Raw genomic sequence first — 11,780 nt, forward strand, 5'->3', positions numbered from 1 at the left:
TTGTAGGCACTTTGATGACAGAAATAAAATTTGAAATGTTTCTGGAAATCTGTGTTCATCTATAATTGATCGACTGGTCAATTGGCTGGCTCGTTAGTTGCCTTGGTTACAGCATTCAAATATTTATTGGCTATCTGGTCTAAATAAGATCAAATTACAACTTAATTTCCAGTGTGAGAAAAGAAAAGATGGTTTTTCCATAAAAAATTGGACAACCATGAGATTCTAGGGATCAGCCTGTAAGCACAGGCAGAGGAATTTGGATAGAACCAAAAGATATAAACCTTAGTTCCTTACTCACAGTAAGAAATAGGGCATTGTTTTAAGCGCCTCAGTTCTGGCCAGACATGGTGGGTGGCTCATGCCTATAATCCCAGCACTTTGGGAGGCCAAGGCTGGAGGATCACTTGAGTCTGGGAGTTCGAGATCAGCCTGGGCAACAAAGGGAGATGTGCCCATCCCATCTATATAAAATACTTTTCTTAAAAACTAGCTGGATGTGTTGGTGTGCACCTGTGGAGCCAGCTACTCAGGAGGATAAGAGAGGATTGCTTCGGTCCAAGAGGTTGAGGCTGCAGTGAGCTGTGTTCACACCACTGCATTCTAGCCTGGGTGACAGACTAAGACTTGTCTAAAAATAAAATAAAATGAATAATAAAAATAAAAATGGAGAATATGTCATATCCATATGTTTAAAACACCAGCATTTAAAAATAAAGCAATAACTTCAGTTTTTAAATGATATCCAATCAAACATTTTGTTACCATAACAGTTTTATCTATCTATGGAAATGCAAATATATAATAAGCTTTTCCTTGACTCTTTCTACACATACTTCTAATCTATGCCTTCATGAGAATTTTACCTATATATTTATGATACATTTTTATGCTTAAAAGTCTTTTATTAGCCTATAACACTTTCAGTATAGTATTTGAAATTTAAAAATTTTGTGAACGTAAGGCTCTAAGCATTAAAACAATTCAATCTGGACTGAGTTATCATTGTTATTAGTGCACAATTGATCCAAACATTTATTAAAATTTTGATAAATATGTGTTGAATAAAATTTATTGGCAATGCATCTTTTAACGAAATAAATGGGGCTGTATATATGTATGAACATTATTCATTACTAAAATGAAAAATGGCATTTCCGTTTTTCGTTTTTATAAATGTATGCCCTGAGAAACACAGTTAACCTAAATAAGTAGATGGAACTGGATGGAGTTTGTTGTGGCTCTGTTATTCAATTCTTTGAACTCCTTTTGAGACATATAACAAAAATTCCATAGTGATTTATCATCAAAAATTAGTTTTTAATAATCTATTGGTTAAGAACTCTATTAGATCCTTACTGGATTTTGATGAAAATAATTGAAAAGGGAAACTCTCACCAAAAAATTTGCTAACCAATCATTTGTGTTATTCACTTTCTCAATACTGATACCAATACTTGGAACTGCTCCTTGCCCCACCGCCCTTTTATTGGTGCCTCAGAAGTTTTTTCAAACATTAAGAATACGATAAAGTAAAATTCAATTCAGGAAAGGTGAGTTGTTCACTTTTATAAAGTTTGAGAAGAGGGATTATAAATGGAGATGTGGAAATTAGGAAAGCACAGAAGACAATTTTAGTAGTTTTCTGAGAGTATACATATGAAAGTTGAAGATCTGGAAGTTGATTTCCTTAAAATCATGGTCCTATGTAGGCCTTGGAAAGGTTTCTGGTGCTCCCAGGTGTACATAAACCCCAATTTGAAGGTACTACTCTATTGTCAGGAGAGTAATTCTTTTCTGGGGGGAAGGGGGTTTTGCTTTACAAGTTTATTCACAATCTACTTCCCAGTCAATAGACCTAATAATATTATCTTACAAGTTACTCTTTTAAGACAGGTGGACAACTCTTCATTTGTTATTGTGTGTAAAAAGAAAGCTCTTGGCTAAATTAAGTAATATAAATGATTATGTTCTTGCCAAAAGACTGAACCATCTTTAGTTCTAAAATTACTTTTCTCAGTACCCAGTTTAATCAGAGAAAATTCTTTTCTAGACTCTAGGGATTTTGAACTGTACAGGACCTGGTGAAAAGGTACTGAGAAAGCATTTTATGAAATATCAGGCTTGGCAAAGTTTCGCTCTTCTGGGCAACCATAATTCTCTCTGCAGACCTTTATCTAACAAGAATACATTAAAATTATTTTCTTATTATCTGTCTTCTTCGCCACACTATGAAGTCTTTCAGGTGAAAGTATCATGTCATACTCATTTTTGAACCCCCACTCCCCAAAACTCCTACACAATACTTGATATATAGAGGTGCTCAATAAATATGTACAGAAATGAACTCTACAGAATGAAGTGAAAAAATTCTATTTGCATGGTGTGATGTGAAAGATTAGAGAGAAAACTCTTTTGCCCTGAAATATTAACTTTCAAAGTCATTCTTAATTTATTTGATAGAGTCATTTGCATCTCTTAGAATCCTAATATTAAAAAATGAAATATGACTAAGATTTAGCTGGGAAAATAATAATAGAGAGGAGAGAAATTGTTCCTTACGGTGGGAACAATCTCTGCAACAACACTGCAGACATTGCAGGAACATGGCAAGGAGCGGAGCTTCAAGGGAGACAATGATCTAGGAGAAGGTGAATGAAAAGTTTGATCACCAGGGTCAGGTGTATGACTTAGGATTTGATCAGAAGCATAATAAGTAGCCATAGAGAGTATTAAGCAAAATACTGCCATGATTTTATTTGGTTATTACAAGAAACTCTTAGAGACTTCTTTCTCTAATAAAGTTAGCCTGGGTTAATTACACCAGTCCTTATACTAAAAGCAATAAAAACTTCTAGAAAAATAATTTTTAAAATATATTTAAAGCATCGAAAAATCAAAAGTGAATAAGGAACTTCCAGGCCGAAACCAAATAGAAAATAGGAACCCCAACAGATCCAAGAAACCAAATGAATTCTAAGCAGGGTAAATCAAAAGAAGCCCACAGTTAGATATATCAGAGTGAAGCTGTGGAACACGAAAAACAAAGAATTTGCAATCAGCAAAATAAAAGATAACGTTTTCATTTCCTAGAGCTGCCATAACAAATGGCCACAAACTGGGCGCCCCAAAACAACAGAAACTTATTCTCTTACAGTTATGGAGGATGGAAGACTAAGATTGAAAAAAAAATTTTTTTTGAGAGAGATAGGTTGTAGATAACCTCCCTCCAATCTCTGCCTTTGACTTCACATGGTGTTCTGCTGGGTATGATCCATCCTGGGACAAAATTCCTCTCCATCTGTGCATCTATAAACTAGAAAACAAATTATCTGCTTTCCAAATTCAATGATGAGACAGGCATAGGATAAACATTGCCATCCCAAAAGGGAGAAAGTGAAAAAAAAATGGGGTCACTGGTTCGGAGCAAGCTTCCAGCAGGGAAAACTCCATCTGTCTTCAAAGCCTGAGAGTGAACCTGTGTGGATCAATCCACTCTCTGGGCCTGCAGAGGCCTCAGGGCCCACTTCTTTAGTCTCTATCTCTGCATCCACAGCTCTGCTTTTGGAGTCATTCTTTTTTCTTAAAGGGTAGCAGATATTTGTAGTTCAGCAGTTCTATCAGCCTATTTTTTGTGTGTAGAATCTCAGAAATCCAACAGCTTTCCTTCATTTTATTAAGTCTCTTTCTCAGTCTAAGCTGGCATTGTTTTTCTGCTATACCATTTTCAAAAACCTTATTGGTCACTTATATATCTCAAGGAGGTCCACACCTCCTTGAGACATGAGTATTCTCCACAGATTCTGCCTGAATAACCTCATCTCTATTTCTGGTTTCTGCTGAGATAGTTGGCTGGATCTATGAGTCATAAACCTAATCTCTCCAGCAAAAGGTTACCAGCCACACCTTTGGTGTTCTATTTAGCACATGCTTCAGCATTTTTTGAAGTATAGATAGGCTGAGAATGTTCCAAATCATAATGTTCTGGTTCCTTTTTGCTTAACACTTCTTTCTTCAATTTACCTCTTTCATGTCACATTTTACAGTAAGCAACAATAAAAACTCAGGCTGCACTTTCCACACTTTGTTGGGAAAGCTCCTCAGCTAAATATCCAAATTCATCACTTATAAGTTCTGTTTTCTACCTGGCCACAGAATACAATTCAGCCACATTTTCCGCACTTTATAGCAAGCATTACTTTTCCTCCAGTTTCTAGTAACATATCCTCATTTCCTTCTAAGACCTCATGAGAAGCATCTCTAACATTCATATTTCTACCTCTCCAAAGTAGTCTACCTTTTTTTCTATTAAGCACCTTAAAATTCTTCCAGTCTCCACCCATTAACAGATTCTAAAGCCACTCTTCATTGTTAGATACTTATTTACAGTATTTTAGTAAATGTTTAGGTACCTGTTACAGCAGCACCTTGATTCCCAGTAACAAAATCTGTATTAGCTTCCAGGGTTGCTGTAACAAATTGCCACAAACTGTGCCACTTAAACAACAAACATTTTTTCTTACATTTCTAAAAGCTTAAAGTCTGAAATCATGGTGTTGTCAGGGTTTGTTCTTTCTGGAGGCAATGAGGGAGGCTCTATGTCATGCCTCTTCCCTAGCTTCTATTGGTTGCTGGCAATCCTGGGCATTCCCTAACTTAAAACTGCATTTCTCAAATCTCTGCCTCCGGCTTTATACGGCATCCTCCCCCAGGTGACTCTGTCTGTCCTCTCTCCTTCTTATAAGGACAAAAGTCATTAGTTTAGGACCCACCCTGAATCCAGGGTGATTTTGTCTTGAGATCTTTAATTAACTACATCTGAAAATACCCTATTTTCAAATAGGGTCACATTTTGAGTTCTGGATGGATATGAATTTTGGGGGAACATCATTGAACCCAATACAGGTCCAGCAGAAGAGCAACAGCAGACTGGTTTTCAGTAGTGATAATAGAAGCTAAAAAACAGTGAAGGCTACTTTCAGCATACTGAGAGAGAAAGTGACTTCTAACCTAGTGAAAACATATTTTTAAAACAGACCCAAGATAAGGTCATTTTCAGATAGCTACAGAGTAAGCTTGCAACCAGTAGATATTCACTAAAGAAAATTCGAGGTGGAGCCAAGATGGCCGAATAGGAACAGCTTCGGTCTACAGCTCCCAGCATGAGCGATGCAGAAGATGGGTGATTTCTGCATTTCCATCTGAGGTACCAGGTTCATCTCACTAGGGAGTGCCAAACAGTGGGTGCAGGACAGTCGGTGAAACGCACCGTGCGTGAGCCAAAGCAGGGCAAGGCATTCCCTCACTAGGGAAGTGCAAGGGGTCAGGGAGTTCCCTTTCCTAGTCAAAGAAAGGGGTGACAGACGGCACCTGGAAAATCAGGTCACTCCCATGCTAATACTGCGCTTTTCCAATGGGCTTGGAAAACGGCACACCAGGAGATTGTGTCCTGCACCTGGCTCAGAGGGTCCTACGCCCATGGAGTCTTGCTGATTGCTAGCACAGCAGTCTGAGATCAAACTGCAAGGCGGCAGCAAGGCTGGGGGAGGGGTGCCTGCCATTGCCCAGGCTTGCTTAGGTAAACAAAGCAGCCAGGAAACTCAAACTGGGTGGAGCCCACCACAGCTCAAGGAGGCCTGCCTGCCTCTGTAGGCTCCACCTCTGGGGGCAGGGCACAGACAAACAAAAAGTCAGCAGTAACCTCTGCAGACTTAAATGTCCCTGTCTGACAGCTTCGAAGGAGTAGTGGTTCTCCCAGCATGCAGCTGGAGATCTGAGAACAGGCAGACTGCCTCCTAAAGTGGGTCCCTCACCCCCAAGCAGCCTAACTGGGAGGCACCCCCCCAGTAGGGACAGACTGACACCTCACTCGGCTGGGTACTCCTCTGAGACAAAACTTCCAGAGGAACGATCAGACAGCTGAATTTTGCAGCTGTTCATGAAAATCCACTGTTCTGCAGCTACTGCTGCTGACAGCCAGCCAAACAGGGTCTGGAGTGGACCTCTAGCAAACTCCAACAGACCTGCAGCTGAGGGTCCTGTCTGGTGGAAGGAAAACTAACAAACAGAAAGGACACCCACACCAAAAACCCATCTGTACATCACCATCATCAAAGACCAAAAGTAGAAAAAACTACAAAGATGGGGAGAAAACAGAGCAGAAAAACTGGAAACTCTAAAAAGCAGAGCGCCTCTCCTCCTCCAAAGGAACGCAGTTCCTCACCAGCAACGGAACAAAGCTGGACGGAGAATGACTTTGACGAGTTGAGAGAAGAAGGCTTCGGATGATCAAACTACTCTGAGCTACAGGAGGAAATTCAAACCAATGGCAAAGAAGTTAAAAACTTTGAAAAAAAATCAGACGACTGTTTAACTAAAATAACCAATGCAGAGAAGTCCTTAAAGGAGCTGATGGAGCTGAAAGCCAAGTTTCAAGAACTACGTGAAGAATGCAGAAGCCTCAGTAGCAGATGCGATCAACTGGAAGAAAGGGTATCAGTGAGGGAAGATGAAATTAATGAAATGAAGCAAGAAGGGAAGTTTAGAGAAAAAAGAATAAAAAGAAATGAACAAAGCCTCCAAGAAATATGGGACTATCTGAAAAGACCAAACCTACGTCTGATTGGTGTACCTGAAAGTGACGGGGAGAATGGAACCAAGATGGAAAACACTCTGCAAGATATTATCGAGGAGAACTTCCCCAATGTACCAAGGCAGGCCAACATTCAGATTCAGGAAATACAGAGAACGCCACAAAGACACTCCTCGAGAAGAGCAACTCCAAGATGCATAATTGTCAGATTCACCAAAGTTGAAATGAAGGAATAAATGTTAAGGGCGGCCAGAGAGAAAGGTCGGGTTACCCACAAAGGGAAGCCCATCAGACTAACAGCTGATCTCTCAGCAGAAACTCTACAAGCCAGAAGAGAGTGGGGGCCAATATTCAACATTCTTAAAGAAAAGAATTTTCAACCCAGAATTTCATATCCAGCCAAACTAAGCTTCATAAGTGAAGGAGAAATAAAATACTTTACAGACAAGCAAATGCTGAGTGATTTTGTCACCACCAGGCCTGCCCTAAAAGAGCTCCTGAAGGAAGCACTAAACCTGGAAAGGAACAACCAGTACCAGCCACTGCAAAAACATGCCAAATTGTAAAGACTATCGAGGCTAGGAAGAAACTGCATCAACTAACAAGCAAAATAGCCAGCTAACATCATAATGACAGGATCAAATTCACACATAACAATATTAACTTTAAATGTAAATGGGCTAAATGCTCCAATTAAAAGACACAGACTGGCAAATTGGATAAGGAGTCAAGACCCATCAGTGTGCTGTATTCAGGAAACCCATCTCATGTGCAGAGACACACATAGACTCAAAATAAAGGGATGGAGGAAGATCTACCAAGCAAATGGAAAACAAAAAAAGGCAGGGGTTGCAATCCTAGTCTCTGATAAAATAGATTTTAAACCAACAAAGATAAAAAGAGACAAAGAAGGCCATTACATAATGGTAAAGGGATCAATTAAACAAGAAGAGCTAACTATCCTGAATATATATGCACCCAATACAGGAGCACCCAGATTCATAAAGCAAGTCCTGAGTGACCTACAAAGAGACTTAGCCTCCCACACAATAATAATGGGAGATTTTAACAACCCACCATCAACATTAGACAGATCAACCAGACAGAAAGTTAACAAGGATATCCAGGAATTGAACTCAGCTCTGCACCAAGTGGACCTAATAGACATCTACAGAACTCTCCACCCCAAATCAACAGAATATACATTTTTTTCAGCACCACACCACACCTATTCCAAAATTGACCACATGGTTGGAAGTAAAGCTCTCCTCAGCAAATGTAAAAGAACAGAAATTATAACAAACTGTCTGTCAGACCACAGTGCAATCAAACTAGAACTCAGGATTAAGAAACTCACTCAAAACTGCTCAACTACAAGGAAACTGAACAACCTGCTCCTGAATGACTACTGGGTACATAACGAAATGAAGGCAGAAATAAAGATGTTCTTTGAAACCAACAAGAACAAAGACATAACATACCAGAATCTCTGGGACACATTCAAAGCAGTGTGTAGAGGGAAATTTATAGCACTAAATGCCCACAAGAGAAAGCAGGAAAGATCCAAAATTGACACCCTAACATCACAATTAAAAGAACTAGAAAAGCAAGAGCAAACACATTCAAAAGCTAGCAGAAGGCAAGAAATAACTAAAATCAGAGCAGAACTGAAGGAAATAGAGACACAAAAAAACCCTTCAAAAAAATTAATGAATCCAGGAGCTCGTTTTTTGAAAAGATCAACAAAATTGATAGACTGCTAGCAAGACTAATAAAGAAGAAAAGAGAGAAGAATCAAATAGACGCAATAAACAATGATAAAGGGGATATCACCACTGATCCCACAGAAATACAATCTACCATCAGAGAATACTACAAACACCTCTACGCAAATAAACTAGAAAATCTAGAAGAAATGGATAAATTCCTCGACAAATACACCCTCCCAAGACTAAACCAGGAAGAACTTGAATCTCTGAATAGACCAACAACAGGCTCTGAAATTGTGGCAATAATCAATAGCTTACCAACCAAAAAGAGTCCAGGACCTGATGGATTCACAGCCGAATTCTACCAGAGGTACAAGGAGGAACTGGTATCATTCCTTCTGAAACGATTCCAATCAATAGAAAAAGAGGGAATCCTCCCTAACACATTTTATGAGGCCAGCATCATCCTGATACCAAAGCCTGGCAGAGACACAACCAAAAAAGAGAATTTCAGACCAATATCCTTGACGAACATTGATGCAAAAATCCTCAGTAAAATACTGCCAAACCGAATCCAGCAGCACATCAAAAAGCTTATCCACCATGATCAAGTGGGCTTCATCCCTGGGATGCAAGGCTGCTTCAACATATGCAAATCAGTAAATGTAATCCAGCATATAAACAGAACCAAAGACAAAAACCACACGATTATCTCAACAGATGCAGAAAAGGCCTTTGACAATATTCAACAACCCTTCATGCTAAAAACTCTCAATAAATTAGTTATTGATGGGACGTATCTCAAAATAATAAGAGCTATCTATGACAAACCCACAGCCAATATCATACTGAATGGGCAAAAACTGGAAGCATTCCCTTTGAAAACTGGCACAAGACAGGGATGCCCTCTCTCACCACTCCTTTTTTTTTTTTTTTTTTGAGACGGAGTCTCGCTCTGTCACCCAGGCTGGAGTGCAGTGGCGCAATCTCGGCTCACTGCAAGCTCCGCCTCCCAGGTTCACACCATTCTCCTGCCTCAGCCTCCAGAGTAGCTGGGACTACAGGTGCCCGCCACCATGCCCGGCTAATTTTTTGTATTTTTAGTAGAGACAGGGTTTCACCGTGGTCTTGATCTCCTGACCTCGTGATCCTCCCGCCTCGGCCTCCCAAAGTGCTGGGATTACAAGCATGAGCCACCACGCCCAGCCTCACCATAACATGACTGTATATCTAGAAAACCCCATTGTCTCAGCCCAAAATCTCCTCAAGTTGATAAGCAACTTCAGCAAAGTCTCAGGATATAAAATCAATGTACAAAAATCATGAGCATTCTTGTACACCGATAACAGACAAACAGAGAGCCAAATCATGAGTGAACTCCCATTCACAATTGCTTCAAAGAGAATAAAATACCTGGGAATCCAACTTACAAGGGACGTGAAAGACCTCTTCAAGGAGAACTACAAACCACTGCTCAATGAAATAAAAGAGGATACAAACAAATGGAAGAACATTCCATGCTCATGGGTTGGAAAAATCAATATCGTGAAAATGGCCACACTGCCCAAGGTAATTTATAGATTCAATGCCATCCCCATCAAGCTACCAATGACTTTCTTCACAGAATTGGAAAAAAACTACTTTAAAGTTCGTATGGAACCAAAAAAGAGGCCGCATCACCAAGTCAATCCTAATTCAAAAGAACAAAGCTGGAGGCATCACGCTACCTGACTTCAAACTATACTACAAGGCTACAGTAACCAAAACAGCATGGTACTGGTACCAAAACAGAGACATAGATCAATGGAACAGAACAGAGCCCTCAGAAATAATGCCGCATAACTACAACTATCTGATCTTTGACAAACCTGACAAAAGCAATGGGGAAAGGATTCCCTATTTAATAAATGGTGCTGGGAAAACTGGCTAGCCATATGTAGAAAGCTGAAACTGGATCCCATCCTTACACCTTAGACAAAAATTAATTCAAGATTGATTAAAGACTTACATGTTAGACCTAAAACCATAAAAACCCTAGAAGAAAACCTAAGCATTACCATTCAGGACATAGGCATGGGCAAGGACTTCATGTCTAAAACACCAAAAGCAATGGCAACAAAAGCCAAAATTGACAAATGGGATCTAATTAAACTAAAGAGCTTCTGCACAGCAAAAGAAACTACCATCAGAATGAACAGGCAACCTACAAAATGGGAGAAAATTTTCGCAACCTACTCATCTGACAAAGGGCTAATATCCGGAATCTACAATGAACTCAAACAGATTTACCAGAAAAAAACAAACCCATCGAAAAGTGGGCAAAGGTCATGAACAGACACTTCTGAAAAGAAGACATTTATGCAGCCAAAAAACACATGAAAAAATGCTCATCATCACTGGCAAATCAAAACCACAATGAGATACCATCTCACACCAGTTAGAATGGCCATCATTAAAAAATCAGGAAACAACAGGCGCTGGAGAGGATGTGGAGAAATAGGAACACTTTTACACTGTTCATGGGACTGTAAACTAGTTCAACCATTGTGGAAGTCAGTGTGGCGATTCCTCAGGGATCTAGAACTAGAAATACCATTTGACCCAGCCATCCCATTACTGGGTATATACCCAAAGGACTATAAGTCATGCTGCTATAAAGACACATGCACACGTATGTTTATTGTGGCACTATTCACAACAGCAAAGACTTGGAACCAACCCAAATGTCCAACAACAATTGACTGGATTAAGAAAATGTGGCACATATACACCATGGAATACTATGCAGCCATAAAAAATGATGAGTTCATGTCCTTTGTAGGGATATGGATGAAACTGGAAACCATCATTCTCAGCAAACTATCACAAGGATGAAAAACCAAACAACACATATTCTCACTCATAGGTGGGAATTGAACAATGAGAACACATGGACACAGGAATGGGAACATCACACTCCGGGGACTGTTGTGGGGTGGGGGAAGGGAGGAGGGACAGCATTAGGAGATATACCTAATGCTAAATGACGAGTTAATGGGTGCAGCAAACCAACATGGCACATGGATACATATGTAACAAACCTGCACATTGTGCACATGTACCCTAAAACTTAAAGTATAATAATAATGAAAAAACAAAATCTGAAAAAAAATAAAAAATAAAAAATAAAAATAAAATAAAAAAAAGAAAATCCGAAAGAATGCACTTCAGGCAGAAGGAAAATAGGACTAGATGGCAAAAAGAATGAAGAGTGCAGGACAAGCATAAGCAGTATAAAATAGTAATAATAACAGTAGAATTTTTAAAAAATAAAAGTAAAGTAAATAACAACTAAAATATGTGAATCAGGAGGGGGTAAGTTGAATTAAAAATGCTCTAAGGATCTTATAAAAAGTGAAAGTAGTGGTTACTTTGGAATTTTGTTTATATTAAGTACACAGTTTAAAATTTCTAGGGTAACCACTAAAAAAGAGGAAAAA

The sequence above is a fragment of the Nomascus leucogenys genome, chromosome 3 (genome assembly GCF_006542625.1).
Source record: "Nomascus leucogenys isolate Asia chromosome 3, Asia_NLE_v1, whole genome shotgun sequence".
Classification (NCBI taxonomy): Eukaryota; Metazoa; Chordata; class Mammalia; order Primates; family Hylobatidae; genus Nomascus; species Nomascus leucogenys.